This window comes from Pinus tabuliformis, chromosome X (assembly GCF_031772625.1).
Source record: "Pinus tabuliformis cultivar Carrire ecotype Pingquan chromosome X, CPIR1, whole genome shotgun sequence".
Lineage (NCBI taxonomy): Eukaryota > Viridiplantae > Streptophyta > Pinopsida > Pinales > Pinaceae > Pinus > Pinus tabuliformis.
In genome coordinates, this window is record NC_142308.1 from 715,909,995 (window position 1) to 715,922,909 (window position 12,915).

Genomic DNA, 12,915 nt, shown 5'->3' on the forward strand with positions numbered 1-12,915 from the left:
TTCTCTCCCTTGACCGTAACAGTAACAAATTCGTATTGAATTATTTATACAGTTCCAAACAGACTGTTGTTATAAGAGCGTCTAATGATTTCTGGCCAAGGGATCCTACATCACATACCATTCATATTGCTTCTGTAGCCTACAACAACATTTTCTTGGGAGAGTTTATGTAGCCTGATTGGGATATGTTCCATGTAATGCCCCTTGTAATATATCTACTATCTATACTTCTGATGCCAGTCTAAGCTGACAATACCCACATTATGCATATAAAATGCATAATCTCGTTCATTCCCAGGAATTTCATTTATTTTGCCTAGTCAAACCTTCATTAGTTAAGGTTTAAGACCCCTTAATAAATTCTCATGCAGAAATGTTTCAAGAACTAATCAATGGTCTAAACCTTAATTAATCACTCCAGTGGAAACTTTACTCAATCTTCATAAACTCTGATTAATTCCTAAACCCACACATATTAACCATACCCTCTTATTCTAGTCTCAGCATTAATCATACCATGGTTAATTGTCGTTAATCCACTTTATTATAGAAATACACATAAATCACTTTTAACGTTACCTTTCCACTTTTTCCATGACTTTGGCACATTTCCCAAGGCTCACCTAAAAATGACACAAGATGACGCAGGATTGAACAACAATTGAACAACATCGATTGAACAATTTTTGAACAACACCGATTGAACAACAATTAAAAAACACTTGCAATTGAACAGTAATTGAACAGCACCCGATTGAACAACAATTAAACAACACTTGCAATTGAATAGTAATTGAACAACACCCGATTGAACAACAATTGAACAATGCCTAATTTGAACAAAAATTGCTCCCACGTTAACTTCCCACATTGACTTTCCACACAAATCTTGTCAGATTAATTCTCCATCATTTGATCAAGACACACTTGATCCGACACCCAGCAGTGATATCACATGGACTACTTGCACGACATTTAATTGCCCGATCATCTTACATCCCATGTCGCAATTTCTTCCGATCAGGGTTCATTCACTCATGAATGATGCGATGTGATATTAATCCAATGGTCAGCACAACAATGTTCCAACAGTCTATGACCCTTCAACTAACACACTGGTTAAATAATGGTTAACCCCCGTAGTTGACTGTGATGTAAGCGGTTGAAAACACGATTGATGACCAGGGTTTAATACGGCGCTTTAACCATGATCAAGACATTCGTTCGCTCCTATCCCTGCACTTATTGATAACTCGATTTCATCGCCAGCTCACCATTCCAGAATTTCTTGTTATCAAGTTCAATTCTGCTAACTCATTTCTCTGCTTAGGAACAGCGCGCTGAGACTTCTTTGATTACTCTACCTACAACTTATACCTTTGTTTCTTTAACACCACTTCGAACTAGAATACATAATACACTCTGTATTATTTCCCTTCCTTCATATTTTGTAATTACTTGACCTATACATACATCTATTAAATCCGACTGGAATCACATGGATTCTACCCAGATGATAAGTCTTTTGTCACTCAGAAAGACTTTCAGAAATTCAACTTGAATTCATTCATCATGGTTTATCACACAGAACCATAAATTCCCAATTAAGGATCACTCAACACATAAAAGGAATGACACACACAGTCACAATGAATTCAATTTCCTCATTCATTAACAAATCTATAGATACAAATTAAACTTTGATTTTGCAATCTAGCTTTGGCTTGATCTACCTTTACATGATCTGTATCAGCAGCCCTTTTTCATTTCAATGCCTGTAGGCTCACAATCCAAACCTCCTATCTATTTTCTATCTCTCTCTCTAACTCTCCAACTCTACTTGACTAACTAACTTGACTACCTCAACTTACTCTTTTTCTGCCTTCTTGGCTTACATTTATACAAAAGGACTATGTTTCCAATTCTAGTTCAGATCCTCAATCTTCTCAACTAAACCCTAAGAATCCTCTAAGTCCTCAATTAGTTCCTAAAATATCTTCTTTATCCCTTAAGGATCTCAACTTTCAACTAGTCCTAAGGATCCTCCATAAATCATGAACTACTTTCTAAGATTACAATATCTCAATCCATACTAATTACTCATCATCACTCATGTTCTCCTACATTCAGGAACATTTAAAAATATCCTCACAATAATTAATTAATTCCTATTTTCATTAAAATCACTCAAAGCCTAAGTAATTACATTAATTCAACACTCAGGAAACCAACTTCCTTAAAACACAAGATCTCCCTATGTCTACTAAAATACAATGATTCTTCTAAGCCAAATGCTCCTGCATCAACTTCCAAGTTTATTTTCTGAGCTTCAAGTCTACGAGAAATAGCTGATTATTATATATTTAGGCCTATATTTCTTTTAAATCCGTTAATCTCACAATTTTTTCTACCATTTTTACTAACTTGTGACACCTGTCTAATAACTCTATCTTTATTCTCATGATATATGTTGCTACGCCTATGATTTCCACCAAATCCATTTTTGGAACTTCACACTCTACAAGTGAGTTCCATGGCCGTGAGTTCGCTAGGTATAGCCACAAAGAAGTTATTATTTGCTACACTTGTTGTATTCGATGGACTCTACAATCAAACCTCTATAAATAATGCAAACCAGGGATTTCTTGGGAAAGAGAATGTTGAGAATATCTGCGATTGTGATAATGACAGGTGGAATGGGGTATCCATCCATGGAAAAAATTATACAAATGAGGACACTATGAACCCCTCCATTGACAAAAATAAACTCACACAATCTACAGGTTAGCAGAGATGATAAATTAAAGGTTTTAGGAATAGGATGATGGTAAAAAACAACTAGGATTGGAGGTAGAATATTCTTCATCCTCCTTTGAGCTACGAGTCTATATTGACAAAGCAGGATTGTAGGGAGAAAACAAATTTGGATAGATCCAGTGTACCAAAGCTGGTGTATAAAATTGAAGAGAAGCTTAATAAAGGATTTATTAAAGGTTCACTGCATGATATGCTATGTAATAGTTGGATGATCAGTGACAATTTGGTCTTGTGGTAGTTGTTAAGCCACTTTTCACCTGCATTGTGTAAGGAAATGGGAAAGAACTCCATCCTCTATAGATTTTTCTGTTGGGCAGAGTCAGGGTGCCAACTGGAGATGCCCTAGTTATTAGTCTGTGCAACTTTCACTCCTAGATCATCTTCGTTACTATTGTTTTTATGGGAAGGTGCAAGAGCTAGAAGTAGAATATTATCTCACTCCACATTCATGTGGAGGGCCATGTGAGAAGCCACTTGAAAAGGAAAAGAAAACTCCCAATTGCTCACATAAATGTACTCTGCAATGTCATCCAGGGACTTTCCCACCTTGCTCAGTAATGGCTCCCCCCAACATTTCCCGTGTGGTAAAACAACAATTACAAGGAGATGTTCTGATCATAAATCAATTGAATCATGTGGACAGTGTTGCGAAAATCCTCTCAAATGTGGACACCATTATTGTGACAATGTCTGCCATGAAGGCCCATGTGATCCTTGCAAGGTTCTAATAAAAGCTTCATGCTTTTGTGGGGAAAAGGAGGAGATGATACTTTGTGGCGATATGGAGATCCAAGGGGAAATAGACTGGAAAATTGGTGTATTTTCATGTAAGAACCCATGCATGAAAATGATTTCCTCTTAGAATCATAAGTGCAACAAGATATGTCATCCTAGAGAATGTGGAGAGTGTGAACTATCACCTAGGAAGGTCAAATCTTGCCCCTGTGGTAAAAATCATCTGCAAAATCAGAGGAAGAGTTGTATGGATAGCATACCAACCTGCCTAGAGGTATGTGAGAAGCTTCTTCCATGTGGAAAACATTTGTGTATAAATGTCCTCCTTGTTTGGTTTCTGTTAATAAAAAATGTTGATGCAGATCATCATCTAAGACAGTCCCCTGCTGGAAGACCATGGTATCCGTGGAGGAGAACGATGAATTCACATGTGAAAAGCATTGTGGACAAAAGAAAAATTGTGGTAGACATAGATGCAGTGAAAGAGGCCATCCTCTTGCAAATCGAGGGGGTTCAATTACTCATTTAGGTGATTAGGATCCACATTTATGTCAAATGCCCCGTGGCAAAAAGTTGCAATGTGGGTAGCATTTTTGCCAAGAACTTTTCCATAGTGGCCACTATCCACCCTACCTTGAAACTATTTTCACTGATATTTCTTGTGCATGTGGGAAGACCTTAATTTCTCCTCCAGTCCCTTGTGGAACACCCATTCCTTCATGCTCATATCCCTGCTCCATTCCTTAGACATGTGGTCATCCTGCAACTCATGATTTCCATATTAGGGATTGCCCTCCTTGTACTGTTCCTGTTGAAAAAGAATGTGTAGGGGGTCATGTAGCTCTGAAAAATGTGCCATGTGGTTCTCATGACATCAAATGCAACAAGCTCCGTGGGAAACCATGGCAATGTGGAATGCATGTGTGTACTAGTACATGCCATCTACCTCCATGTGACTCAGTTTCCAAGGAAAATTCATCATCAATAGGTAGAATCTCATGTGGGCAACCTTTTGGAGCTCCTCGGAGATATTACAGGCATACTTGTATTGCTTCAGGTCACCCACCTCTTTCATGCCCTGATACTAGATGTGAATTGCTAGTGACTATTACTTGTTCATGTGGTTGATTGACTGCAAAGGTCCTGTGTAATGCTGGAGGCAACAATACCAGAGTTGATCTTGTCTTTAAAGCCTCTATTCTTCACAAATTTCCTGCTCCTCTTCAGCCAGTGTCATCAAATTCAAATAGAGTGCCTCTGGGCTAGAGAAATATTGCATGTGACGAAGAATGTCTAAAGTTGGAGAAGAAGAAGATTTTGGCAGATGCTTTTGGCATTTGCACAATAGTTGATCTGCCAGGGGTGAATGAACAAATTTCAAAACTTCTGGCTGAGTTGATCAGGAGAGAACCACAATGGGTTTCAACTATTGAGGAAAGGTTTAGATACTTGGTTTTGGGGAAAACAAAAGCCTGCTCAAGCAGCATTCATGTGCATGTTTTTGGTCCTATGCCAAAGGAAAAAAGGGATATGTTGAGACATCTTGCAGAAAGATGGAACCTCTCCATATATTCAGCTGGATGGGAACCAAAACGTTTTCTGGTCATACAGGCTACACATAAGTCAAGATCCCCGTACGTAGCATAATGCCCAAAGGGTCACTTCCTACCATAGGGCCGGTGCAAGCTCCACATTTCAATTCAGTTGTAGATATGGATCCCAGGCTCATCCTTGCATTGTTTGATTTACCAAGAGAACAGAAGTGAGTTCCCTGATTTTGAGATTTGGAGGTGAGTGTGAACTTGTATGGCTGAATGACAAGAATGCATTAGCCATATTTATAGATCATGTGAGGGCTGCAACTGCTCTTAGACGTGTGGATCATGCTTTTGTATATCGAGGTGCTATTGTAGTCCCTCATAATGGTGGATTAACCAACCGCAATGCCTGGGCAACAAAAGATGGGACATCAAAAAAGGCTAATGCATGGAAAAAAATTAAAAATGAGCAATAAAGTGTGTGGATGGAGGATTCATGGGGGAGGATTGGTCAAGTGTTGAAGTATTGAGGCCAGTTTGGCAATTCCAGAGAAATCCTATTTTAACAAGAAGAAATCCATATGGAGCTCTTGAGAAATATAATGCAGGAGAGACTTCGTCAACTAATGTAGCCCAACCATCTTCCAAGCCTCTAACATCTATGGGTTCCACTGAAGTTTCATCCTCTCAAGAGAATCAAAATAAGTACTCTTCTAGTGAAGTGGATGATTGGGAGAAGGCTTTTGATTAGGCTATTTGGTTTACCATTTTTCTTTGGTTATATAGCTTTCGAGGAGATGCAAAACATTTTGTCTCCCTTTGGTTCTGGTACAGGATCTATAGTTAAAATGTTTCAAGCCTAGCTAGTGAGTCCTAGAATTTTAAATTAAGATGTAGTAATGGGATACATTCTTACTCACCATTCTTTTGAGATGGGCTGACAATTTTGGAAGCAGAACACAGTTTGGTCCATTGAGTCTTATTTTATTGGTTTACATCAATTTCACAATAATTGTGGAAAGTACACCTATACACATGGATTCCTATTATGATAAACGTATTGGTTTTTTAGAGTCGATTCCCTTGATTTAAATTATGGATACAAATATTTTTTCATGCTTAACTGCAATATATTATGCTTTCTCAAGTAAAATAAACCTTTATTTTGTGATAAAATTTACTGTCAATAAGATACACTAATAGTTTTACCATTTTAGTATTGAATTTATTAAAATTCAAGTTAATAGGGTAACCATTTCCAGTATTAGTCCTGAAGTTTAACATTACAATTTTGTTTTTGGTTATATACTAGGAACTTTCAAACAGGCTTCAAAGCCATGGATGTGCTTGAATTTTGACATGATTTTTCCTCTAGCCTTGGAAAGGAACTCTAACCTCCAACTGCTTCCTACTATAATCTGTGATATTGTTGATGTCCATGTATTAATGGTAAAGATTCTAGGAAAATAATTTTGTTATAGGACTGCACAAGGAACATTGGGAAACTAAGTCTAATATCAAGTTGCCTCCAGAAGCTCTTTAACCTTGAGAATCTTGGAATTCTAAATGAGGAGCTTTGAATTCTAAATTTGGGTTCCTATTGTAAATTATTTCAAGTGATTGTTTCACTCTTGGGTGTTGCAATGGAATGATTAAATCCTGAGAATTATTTGGGAATCTTTCTTCACTGGTATAATAACATTTCAAACATTGAAAATGACCAACCTCTTTCAGCAACCTGACACTATCTCATGTGCTGATTGATTGTTGCAAAAATATAGTCTTGGGAAGTAGTGACACAAAGAAGTCAGCGTTGACAGAAGAAATGATGGTTAGTAGATTTCTAAATTGGAATTTAAAAAACATTGAAATTTTTTCTAGTAGTCACATGATGCTTCCATTTATCATTGTTGCAAGTTACACAACTTCACCTATCTATTTGCTCAAAAAAGAGAGCTTCATCCCATCCCCATCCTCAAATTAAAGAATTTTACCTCCTAGCCTCACCTTTCACCCTCCAATAATAATAGGAACGGTTGATATTTTCAGCTCAAAAAATAACCTTTTGAAGTACCTCTACATAGAAAATTATATTACCCTACATTTCTACAAGCTCCCTAGGACCTTTGTAAGGACTTGTCTGAAGCTATATGTCTCACTTTAGTGTTTAGTAACCTCACTTCCTTTCCCTGGGTCCTCCCTAGTCCTTGGTTAAGCATCTAAAAACCTTCATGGAAAAGGGCTTAGTAGAGAATGCTTCCACCCCACTAGGGAATGGAGAAGCCTAGTTCTACAAGCCATTCCCTGTAGTGGCACCATGACACTACCTAAGATGACACCTTCCACCATTAAACCCCACCTCCACCCTTCTCCCACCCTCAACTCCACCCCCACCCTTCCCATTATAAGAGATTTCTTCTTATTATTACAATTTTTTTTCAAGAGGAAGTTCCGATGGTGGACACTACCTAGGCAAGATGGCTCGGGATAACAACATCACACCAAATCATAAGGAGTAAGTAATAAGAAATCTGCAGAAGAAAAATGGGCTAGAAACTCAAATAAGCCCTTTGGTTTTGAAATGATTTTATGATTATAATTATGTTTATAGAGCAATGCAAATTGCTAATGCTCTGAGAGCTTAGATAGAAGTTCAGAGAAGACTCCATGACTAGCTAGAGGTATGACAATTTTTTCTGAAATTATGCAAATCGACGAACATAATATCTCTCCCCTGTTTCAGTTACTTGATGGTTGAATGGAATCTATCTCTTGTAAATGTCAACGTAGGTTCAAAGGCCCTTTTAGTTGAGAAAAGAGGTGCAAGGTAAATATTTGTAGTCCATATTAGAGAAAGCACATAAGACATTGACATCAAAAGCATCAACATCAACATGCCTTCAAGACACAAGAGCCAAGCTTGCAGATTTGGCCTCCAAGCTTCCTACAAATAACGTGAAGCCAAACTACTCTCCAGTGAAAGTGGCTCCATTGATGGAAATTCATAGACAAGATCATGGGGACCTAGAGGTCAAGCCCCACCTTAGAGATCATTGCTCTCAAAATTAGTTTGCAGGCCACGACATGGAGCAGAGTCTGAATGAATCTAAGAGTCCAATTGAGAAGAAAAGGTGGCGAAAAATTTCCATGAGAGAAATGGAGAGGATTCCCCTACCAAGCTGCGAGAATTGGGCATTTATGCCTCTGCCTATAAAACAGAAGAAGAACAAGAAGAAGTGGAAGAGCTCATAAATCCCACTACCGTTGAAAGGCCTGCAGTAACTAGAGCATTAGTGGATGAGAGAATGGCCATGATTGTACAGTCTAATGGCCTTTCTTTAATCCAGCCTGATCATGAAACATGACTGTACCATCCACATTCCATGTTGTGCAATTGTCGGAAGGTGGAAGAAGGATTGGATTTGAACAACAAAAGGGAGGGATCAGTTTCCCAGCAGGGAAGAGAGCTGGATCTCAATGCATATCACTCTCAAAGCAGTTGTTTGTCATGCTATTATTATTATTTATTTATTTATTTATTTATTTATTGTGTAGATTTTGGTCTTATCTCATAACTAATCTATCTATATATATTGACCTCTTCTATGGTATGGGATATCTAGGCTGGTGTTATGTTAAAATTATTTAATTTTAGGTTAATTAGATGAAAGGGCACAATCATAAGATCGTGCCCTTTCCAAAAGGGTGCCCATGGCAATATATACGCCATGGAACCTCACTATAAACAATCATCATTCAATTATTAATAAATATTTACTTAATTATGTTTATTCAGAAGTTTTATACTTCATCTGGTATTAGAGCCACTGTTGCGCTTACTATCTCAACTATATATGCTGCTCATAAAATCCGATGTCCCTCGCTGCATTCCATAATCCCTCTCTGCCTTGGGGCCCACCGTCTGCTGTCTACCGTCTGCCATGCCCACTGACCACATTCTCGTTGTTTTCCCACCCGTGCTATCCCCGCCATTATCCAAACCCTTGTCACCTATGTTCTAACTCAATCCACCCCAACACAAACAGGTCACGGTGTCCTTCGCTATGTTTTCCGTCACAAACCCCCATCACTCCACCCGTGCACTATCTGTCCATTCCCCATCGAGCTCTGTCCTCCTGTCAACTATCTTGTCCATCCGTCCACCAGCCTACATAAAGAAAAAAAAAAAGAGAAACGATGTCAACGTGTTCGAAGGGTCCCTTTTCCCCATCGCGTAGCAGCGTGACCATAGTGACACCAATTCGATTCGGGTAAACCGTATATTATACGACTACTATATAGTTTATATAATTTATTAAGAAAAAAACTTTATGTTATAAAACAATTTCAATATATAATTAAATTAATTAATTTAATTTAATTATTAAAAAAAATAAAGCTGGCAGATAAATAGCAGAAGCACCTAGGATATCAACAAAGGACCTGCACACATAAACAATAGAAAAGTCAAATACACATTAACAAAGAAATTATACATAGGATCAGAAAAGACAACAAGACAACTCCCTGGGTAACAACACAAAGGTCCAACACTCTAGCATGCATCAATCAAACATGAGGTAGGCATAGGTATGATAACCTCTAAGCTCCTCCCTGTGTGTAAAATAATGAAAAATGTATGAATGTTGAGGTAAGGTATTTTTTATAAGCTAGAGGTGGCCAGTTAACTTGGCCACCCTCGGTTAGTGAAAAAAAAATGATTTATGAGTCATCATGCAATGTGGGAGTGTCACATCAGTCAAGATCAGATAACAGGGAGTGGGTGTTGATTACGAGGGACAAGGGAATGAATACTCCATGTGGGAGAGTGGTCCAAATGAGGAAAACTCGTACTTCTTCCAAGTCATCACAACACTCCAAGCCCTAGCCAAAAATAGCATATAACGTACTAAGGCTCAAATTCTCTTGCATATTCACTCATTTCAAATTCAGTTAAGGTAAGGCTAAGCCTTGGAATCCATCGAGGAGATTCGAACCCTACTATCATTTCTACAAGAGGCGGCTACATGAAGCTATAGGAAGCTACAACAAGCTACAGGAAGCCCAGAAAATTGCTACAAGAAGCCTCCAAGGGTGAAAGAACGTTGCCAAGTATTGATTTGGTCTCCAATTATCATTATACTAGGTTATGTGGTGAAAAGTAAGGTGCCACTCTCATTCTTCTGTCCATGATTTACATGTTGGCACACCCTGAATTCTACAAGTATTATAAGTCATTTTGTGAATTAAAAGAATTTTTCTAGCTACAGAGTAGAAGAATACACATAATTATCATCAACTAGAGATTCGAACCCTCTATTCCCATTAAATTCCACATCGGATCTATCACAGAAAGAAACCCTCCTACACTTAGTTGAAAACAGAGGAGAATATGAGAGGGGTATTCAATAGGAGAGAGCCTACAACCACTAAAATAATTCAACTTCACCCTCTTGTATTGGAAATTTTTAGAAGTTGTCAATGGTTAGGTTTCTTTGAGCTACTGAAAGGATATTATGATGACATTACCTATGAATTTTCTATGGCCCTAAACTCTCGAGAAAGAGCCATTGCCACCACTGAGGTGAGGGGATTATCCATTTCTATCAGTTCTGATCTAATTGGTAGGGTGACAACCCTTCCACTAGGGATCCCATGGAGACGAGAAGACAAGTCCAGCAGTACCATTTCCAAGAAGAACTTCCCCACTGCTGATGAGAAACCTATTGAAGATAAAAATGGAGTCGAAAGGGAGAGCCTACCCTATCCCTGAGATGAGGTGGCCTACCATATCCTTAGGTTCATCTCTTGTGAAGGAAGACTGAATGTAGTCTATGGCTACCAGTTCAAACTGCTCCATGAACTAAGATTTCAATTAGTAGAATTATCCCTAGCCCAAAGACTCAGTGTGCCTTATTTCCTCCTGTAGTCCATCTTGTACCTGAAACAAAAGGTGAGAGAGGGAAAACACCAACACCTAGGCCACCATGAACTCATCAAATTTATAGTGGAAGATGATTTGAATAAAATAAGGATTATTGTCCTATGGTCCACATTCAAGGATAGGGACAAAGAAGCCTTCATTGACACTCAAACCCTCACACCTTGTGAGACCCCAACCTCTAGTGTTGAAGGAAGATATGAAAAAGAATAGGAAGAAGAGGAAGAACCAAAGCAAAAGGAAGAAGTTGAGAAAGAGAAAAATGAAGAAGAAGAAGAGGAGGAGCAACAGGAAGAACCAAGCCCTGAGAAAACCAGTGCACCTAGAGAAGAATAGGTACCCCTAGAGCAAACAAGTTTATCTCCTAGACCCATTAAAAAGGAGGCAGTTTCCGTGTTATGAATATAATTCATAACAAGTAAATAAGTAAAATAAATGTAAATATCAAACAATCAAATGTTGATTATGTTAAATAGTCATTAAGTTAAGTGAAAAGGCATGTCTAAAAGACATGCCTAATCATGAAAGGTTACCTGTTTAGGTATAAAAGCAGGGCCTCATTGTAACATTAGAAATCACTTATACATTTTTATATATTAATAAATTATTATTAAAATATCTCGTGTATTTTTAACATTTAAGTCAACAAGCTATCATTTTTTATGCTTTAGTGGTATCAGATCCATGGCACACAATGTGAGTCCTTGAGCATTGTTCGTAGCACAATGTGTCATTACGTTCACATCCTGATTGCGTTGAGTAGTTTAGTAAAATTCAAGAAGCATTTCAGCATTTAGAAAAATCATGTGCAGAAGTTAAAGCATGTCGAAAGGAAATCGATAATGAGGAAAATGATCTAGATGAGGATTCAAATAAAGCTAATCTTAATGTGAATGAGGATGATCTAGATCAAGATAATGATTTTAATGAAGCTGATATAGATCAAGAATATTTTGATCATAATGATGATAATGTTGAAGATGAAGGTGTTGCAGAAAATAATAAAGATGATGATCCAAAAGGAAATGATAGAGATGACATTCCAAGCTTAGGAGAAATTGTTAAAGAACATGTTGCAGACACTTCAATAGAGGTTGATATGCCAGACAAAATCCAAGACACACCAGGAAGCATCTTAAAGAGTTCTGATATAAGCAGTGGTAAGAAGGTACCTAGAGACAAGCTAAATACTATGGTTAAGAAGGATATGGATGATAACAATAAAGGACATATGAGTCAATGTCAGAATCCAAAAGCTTCTATAGAATATCAACATACACCGTTGAAGCCTTCTTTTCTGATTATGCAGAGAGGAAACACAACCAGGAAACCTGCTACAACTTTAAGACATAAATTGTATCTTAAGGAGAGCATTGGTGATATAACCACAATAGCATAACCTAAAGACATGATTGAGGTAGTGACTTCAATGCAACTTTCATTAGAGAAAAATGTAAACAACAATCATCTGCCAACAGTCTTGTTCCACATAGAAGACAACGCCCCTCTTGTTCCTTCCCTGAGAGTTGAAAATGAAGTTTGGTTGGAGCAGGAAAACGAGTTATCTCCAAAAGTGAGCACATGTAAGCCTACATGCATGGAAATCTCTCCAAAAGAGATTACAAATCAAGCAATGTCGGATTGAGGAGATTTGTTGGAAAATTGTGAAGAAGCAATGCCAGATAAGGAATATTTGTTGGAAAGGTGTGAAGGGATCAAAATTATGGTTTCCAAAGTGGATAAGACAGTCCATTCTCGTTGTGCAAGTAAAGGGTTGTTACCTGGTAATTAGAGAAGATTTCGTATTGGGATAGGAAGCACGTTAAAACAAGTGATTTGGACAATGTTAGCTCAGATGTTGAATATTTTGCAGTCCTTGAAGAG

At 37.8% G+C, this 12,915-nt stretch overlaps 2 pseudogenes; both read left to right on the forward strand.

The window, feature by feature from the left end:
• The first annotated feature begins 2,533 nt into the window (after window positions 1-2,533).
• Window positions 2,534-5,566, forward strand: LOC149141967 (NF-X1-type zinc finger protein NFXL1 pseudogene; annotated as a pseudogene).
• Window positions 5,567-6,863: 1,297 nt separating this feature from the next.
• On the forward strand, window positions 6,864-12,430 carry LOC149141968 (uncharacterized; annotated as a pseudogene).
• The last annotated feature ends 485 nt before the right edge of the window (window positions 12,431-12,915 follow it).